Raw genomic sequence first — 6493 nt, 5'->3', positions numbered from 1 at the left:
GATTTTAGAATCATTACAAATTACACTTATAGTATTTTCTCTTTACTGATGGAGCCTAAGTATTTCTAAAATCTTCTACATAGAACAGAACAGCACAGGAACAGGCCTTTTGGCCCACTATGTTGTGCTGAACATGAAGCCAATTTAACTAATCCCTCCTGCCTGCCCTTGGTCCATATCCGTCAATTTCTTGCATATTCATGTGCTTATTTAAAAGCCCCTTAAACGCCCCATCGTATCTGCCTCCCCCACCACCCCTGGCAGCACGTTGCAGACACTTAAAAATATGGAACGCTTCATGAATTTGTGTGTCATCCTATTTTTAGTTTTCTACTCTCTGCAGTATTTGGCTTCTGGAAGAAACCACTGTACCACCATGTGGGCGGCACGGTGACACAGTGATTAGCACTGCTGCCTCACAGATCTAAGCACCTGGGTTCGATTCCCGGCTTGGGTCACTGTTTGTGTGGAGTTTGCGCATTCTCCTCGTGGCTGCGTGGATTTCCTCCGGGTGCTCCAGATTCCTCCCACAGTCCAAAGATGTGCGGGTTAAGTGCATTGGCCATGCTAAATTGCCCTTTAGTGTCCAGGGATGCATAGGTTAGAAGGATTAGGGAGTAGCGGGGTAAATATGTGGGATTGCGGGGATGGGGTTTGGGTGGAATTGTTGTCAGTGCAGACTTGATGGGCCGAATGGCCTCCTTCTGCACTGTAGAGATTCTATGACTAGGAGCGTTCGCTCAGAGCTTTGACGAAAAGTCACAGACCTGACCCATTGGGTTGGGGTTCTCCCCCTCCTCCCCCTCCTCCCCCCACAAGACAGGAAGCTGGAGTCTCGACAGACCAATCTCCATACACCATCCCCTCCCCCATTCACTGTTCTCGCTCCTGGGAGGCTGGTGTGAGGTTCACCTCCAATCCTTGGAATTTTGGCCCAGTTAGGTTCAGAGGCTGTTCGGTCCTTCTAACCCTCACCCCTCCCCTCTCACTACCTATGACCTATCCATGCCCTCTCATCAGCCCCATGCCCCCTTTTATGCTCCCATGCCTCCCCCATGCTCATTCACCCAGTATGCACCATGTACAGAACCAATCAGTGATATAGCAATGGCAAGTCTTGAAATTATTATGAAAAAAAATATTCGGAAATCTGCTTTGAAGAAAAGAAATGCTGCTCTTACAACTTTATAAATATATATAAATATATATATAAAATATTTAATCTGACACTGCTTTTCAGAGTTTCAATAACATAAGTTTGAATCCACATCATGTCTCTTAATCTTGTCCGAATAAACATACAGACATTGAAAAACCAGAAGAGGAAGAATAACTTACAACCTCATAAAGATGTCAGTCAATCAGTGCTAACACACCACTTCACACGGCATAAGCCGACCCCTGTTAAACTGATTCATTACTGGGTACTGGAACTCAGCCAAGCATTCATAATAAGGCCATAAACAACCAAATGGCCAGGCATCATTTATTTATATAGCAACTTGATTTGATTTGATTTATTATTGTCACATGTATTAGCATACAGTGTTTCTTGCGCACTATACAGAGAGAGCATACCGTTCATAGAGAAGGAAATGAGAGAGTACAGAATGTTGTGTTACAGTCGTAGCTAGGGTGTAGAGAAAGGTCAACTTAATGCAAGGTAGGTCCATTCAAAAATCTGACAGCAGCAGGGAAGAAGCTATTCTTGAGTTGGTTGGTACGTGACCTCAAACTTTTGTATCTTTTTCCCGATGGAAGAAGGTGGAAGAGAGAATGTCCGGGGTGCGTGGGGTCCTTGATTATGCTGGCTGCTTTGCCGAGGCAGCAGGAAGTGTAGACAGAGCCAATGGATGGGAGGCTGGTTTGCGTGATGGATTGGGCTACATTCATACCCTTTTGTAGTTTCTTGTGGTCTTGGGCAGAGCAGGAGCCATACCAAGCTGTGATACAGACAGAAAGAATACTTTCTATGGTGCATCTGTAAAAGTTGGTGAGAGTCGTAGCTGACATGCCAAATTTCCTTAGTCTTCTGAGAAAGTAGAGACATTGGTGTGCTTTCTTAACTATAGTGTCGGCATGGGGGGCCCAGGACAGTTTGTTGGTGATCTGGACATCTAAAAACCTGAAGCTCTCGACCCTTTTCACTTCATCCCTGTTGATCTATACAGGAGCATGTTCTCCTCTATGCTTCCTGAAGTCAATGACAATCTCCTTCATTTTGTTGACATTTGAGGGAGAGATTATTGTCACCGCACCAGTTCACCAGATTCTCTATCTCATTCCTGTACTCTGTCTCGTCATTGTTTGAGATCCGACCCACTACGGTGGTGTCATCAGCAAACTTGAAAATTGAGTTGTTGGCGAATTTGGCCACACAGTCATAGGTGTATAAGGAGTCTGGTAGAGGGCTGAGAACACAGCCTTGTGAGGCACCGGTGTTGAGGATGATCATGGAGGAGGTATTGTTGTCTATCCTTACTGATTGCAGTCTGTGGGTTAGGAAGATACGATCTTCCTAACTCACATCTTCCTACAACTTCAACTTGGTAAAATGTCCCAAGGTGCTTCACAAGATTATTATCACACACAATTTGACACCAAGCAAAATAAGGAAATATTAGAACAGGCAGATAGGTTTTTGAGAAGATTAGAAGAAGAGAGAACAGGTGGAGCGATAGAAAGATTTAGGCAGGTAATTCCAATGCTTAGGGTCCTGGCAGCCGAAAGATTAACTGCCAATGGATGGCACGGTGACACAGTAGTTAGGACTGCTGCCTCACAGCACCAGGGACCTGGGTTCAATTCCCGCTTGGGTCACTGCCTGTGCGGAGCCCGCATGTTCTTCCTGTATCTGCGTGGGTTTCCTCCGGGTGCTCCGGTTTCCTCCCATAGTCTGAAAGACGTGCTGGTTAGGTGCATTTACCCGAACAGGCGCCGGAGTGTGGCGACTAGGGGAATTTCACAGGAACTTCATTTCAGTGTTAATGTAAGCCTCCTTGTGACTAATAAATAAACTTTAACTTTCAATGGTGGACCAATGAAAGGCAATGATTGATAAGGGATTAGAGTTCGAGGGCATCAGAGAATGTGAAGAATTTTACAGCTGCAGGAAGTAGCAGAGATAACGAGGGGTGAGGTCACAGAATGATTTGAAAATAAGGATTTTCTAAATCAAGAGATTGTCACTATGAGAGCCAGAAGTCAGAGTTTCCCCTCATGCCCCTGTGAGCTTTAACTCCACAACAATCATGTGGCATCGGTGGCAGCTCCCCACTCAGAATTCATCCTGATTGAGAGGCATGATCTCTGGTTGGTGAGGAACACAGGAGAAGAGGCTGCAGGGCTTGATAATCCTGAGCCCCAACACCAGAAACGGGGAAGGGAAGTAGGCCATTTCCAATCCTCTGTGGGAGTAGGGGTGTTGTGCGACTTCTGATCCCAGAGGGATGGGGGTTTGATCCCAGTCAGGGATGAGGGGAGGATCGGTGGAAAGGAAGTCAGCGGCCTCAGGGGTGGGGAAAATACAGTGTCTGGGTGGTCAGAGACCCAGGAGAGATGGAGGGGTCAGAAGCCATAGGTTTGGACATTGATGACTGTGGGGAATCCAGAGGAGGGGAGGTGGTGTAAATCAGTGGTTGGGGGAAGTGGGAAAAGTGGGGGCGGTGTGGAAAGAGAGTCCTGGGTAGGTGACCAAAGATCTGGGTTGGGGGGAGCTCAGGAGGGGGCTTCTAGGGTGGCATTGGCACTTACCTCTGGTATCTGTTAGTCCTCTCCTCCCTGTAGCTGCCTGGTTTCCTGAGGTGTCAGAGATCCCAAACATTTAAGATGGTGGATACGGCAAGCAACCTCATTGTAAATATGAAGTGCAACCAACTTCCTGGAAGCATTTGACTTCCGACTTCTGACACCTCCATTAAACCTGGAAATGGGTGGGATGGAGCCTGGTTAGTGTGACGGTTCAGAATTTTAACACTCTACCTCCCATCTGATCCAAAGTTGACCACATATTTGGGGTTAAAATACCCCACTCCATCGTATCTCAAATGAGGTATTAATGCCCGTGGAGGTGGTTGGAATAAATGCTGCTGCAGTATCCAAAATCTTCTTCTGATATCTGAGCCAACATTCCATTCTCAGCCAAAATAGCTTCAGTCTAAAAGCCAGATTAACTGCTCGCTGATTTCATATGCAGTTTTCAATGCAAATCTAAATTGTTACCTGACAAAAGAAGCTTCGAAAGTTACAGTGAGCCAGTAAAATTGGAATTAAATGTAGTGTCCCCCTTTGGAGAAACAGCAGCTCAGACCTCCTGGACGGAAAGGCCTGAACCTGTGCTTTCGCATTGTGTAGTGGTGACGAATCTCACCAAGCTTTACAGATGTACCATAGAAAGCATTCTTTCTGGTTGTCTCACAGCTTGGTGTGGCTCCTGCTCCGTCCAAGACCGCAAGGAACTACAAAAGGTCGTGAATGTAGCCCAATCCATCATGCAAACCAGCCTCCCCATCCATTGACTCTGTCTCCACTTCCCGCTGCCTCGGAAAAGCAGCCAGCATAGGTAAGGACCCCACGCACCCCGGACATTCTCTCTTCCACCTTCTTCCGTCGGGAAAAAGATACAAAAGTCTGAGGTCACAGACCAACCGACTCGAGAACAGCTTCTTCCCTGCTGCCATCAGACTTCTGAATGGACCTACCTTGCATTAAACTGATCTTTCTCTACACCCCTAGCTGTGACTGTAATACTACATTCTGCACTCTCTTGTTTCCTTCTCCATGAACAGTATGCTTTCTTTGTATAGTGCGCAAGAAATAATACTTTTCACTATTCTAATACATGTGACAATAATAAATCAAATGAAATTTAAAAACTCAAATCAAAATCAAACCAAAGTTAAGTCAGTAAATACAAAAGCTGTCTCGCCATTTACAGAACAATAGCAACTGCACTTCAAACAGTAATCTTTGGCTTCTGAACTATTTTGGAATTTGATAAGGGACTTTAAATAGAACTTCCTCTATTACAAAACGGCAGCAAAACCTCAGCACTGAGGACTGTTGATGTCACATTTATATTGGAGCTGATTTTTTTTGGTCGTTTACTGCTTCAGTATGGAGGATTAGATGGCGATATATAGAGGAAAGCTCGACCAGCTCTGTTAGAGGTGTGGGATTAATCTCTCGCACTTTCCTCCATATTTCCTGTTCAGGCAATCTTTTAGATCGGAGCTTCCCAATCTATTTTTCAATCTGCTCAATTTTAACACTTAAAAATTAAAATTAAACACTTAAAAAACACTTTAAAAAGTTTTTAAGTTTATTTATTAGTGTCACAAGTAGGCTTACATTAACACTGCAATGAAGTTACTGTGAAAATCGCCGAGTCGCCAAACTCTGGTGCCTGTTCGGGTACACTGAGGTAGAATTTAGCATGGCCAATGCACTTAACCAGCTCGTCTTTCAGACTGTGGGAGGAAACCAGAGCACCCGGAGGAAACCCACGCAGACACGGGGAGAATGTGCAGACTCTGCACAAACAGTGACCCAAGTCGGGAATTGAACCCAGGTCCCTGGCGCTGTGAGGTAGCAGTGCTAACCACTGTGCCAGTGTGCTGCCCACAGCAAATATAATGACTTTAACGAGGCCCACGATGTGGACCTCTTAGAATATGAACTACTTGATTGAGGCAGTGAAGGATTGTCCAAACGGGTAGCCCTGCCTGTGTACATAATGTGGAGTGTCAGAGTTACTGGCGGAATGGGTTTATACTCTGTACGAGGAAGTACCTACCTATCTGATTAGCTAAATAAATCTAAATTTGGTGAAGGGACACCAACCTTGGAGGAGTTATTTCACCAGACACCAAAAGAAGCAAAACAGTAATAAAGTAGTATGGTAACACTCAGCATATGCTTATTAAAGCTTGGGTATCAATATAAGATATAGCATACAAATACGTAAACCCGTGACGGAAACTGAGCCCTCAGTGACTGTGCTGCCAACAGTTGCTAAATCCATGTCAGTAGTTAATGGTATTTTAATTGTCTTATCAAAGTTAAGCATACACAAAAGTGAAGGGCATTCATTGATTAAGTCCCATGAGCACCTATAAAGAAAGACTTCCTCCAATGACCAATGGTTTCTGTGAGGGCTGGAGTGCACCATCACCCTGGAAATGACATTATTATTTAATTAGTTAAGTTTTCTTTTGTCGTTCTATTTTAGTTACAGTGCCCCACCAGCGACTGCCATCTCCAATCATTTTTTGTTTAATTTATTGATTAATGGTTTGCTTAAAGGAATATAAAAACAAAGTCCTGGGAATAATATTTTAATTGCATAGAATCATAGAATCCATACAGTGCAGAAGGAGGCCATTCGGCCCATCGAGCCTGCACTGACAACAATCCCACCCAGGCTCTATCCCCGTAATCCCCTTTACGTATTTACCTTGCTAGCCCCCCCTGCTACTAAGGGACAATTGACCAT

This window comes from Mustelus asterias, chromosome 19 (genome assembly GCF_964213995.1).
Source record: "Mustelus asterias chromosome 19, sMusAst1.hap1.1, whole genome shotgun sequence".
NCBI classification, from domain to species: domain Eukaryota; kingdom Metazoa; phylum Chordata; class Chondrichthyes; order Carcharhiniformes; family Triakidae; genus Mustelus; species Mustelus asterias.
Note: the sequence above shows the minus strand (reverse complement) of the source record.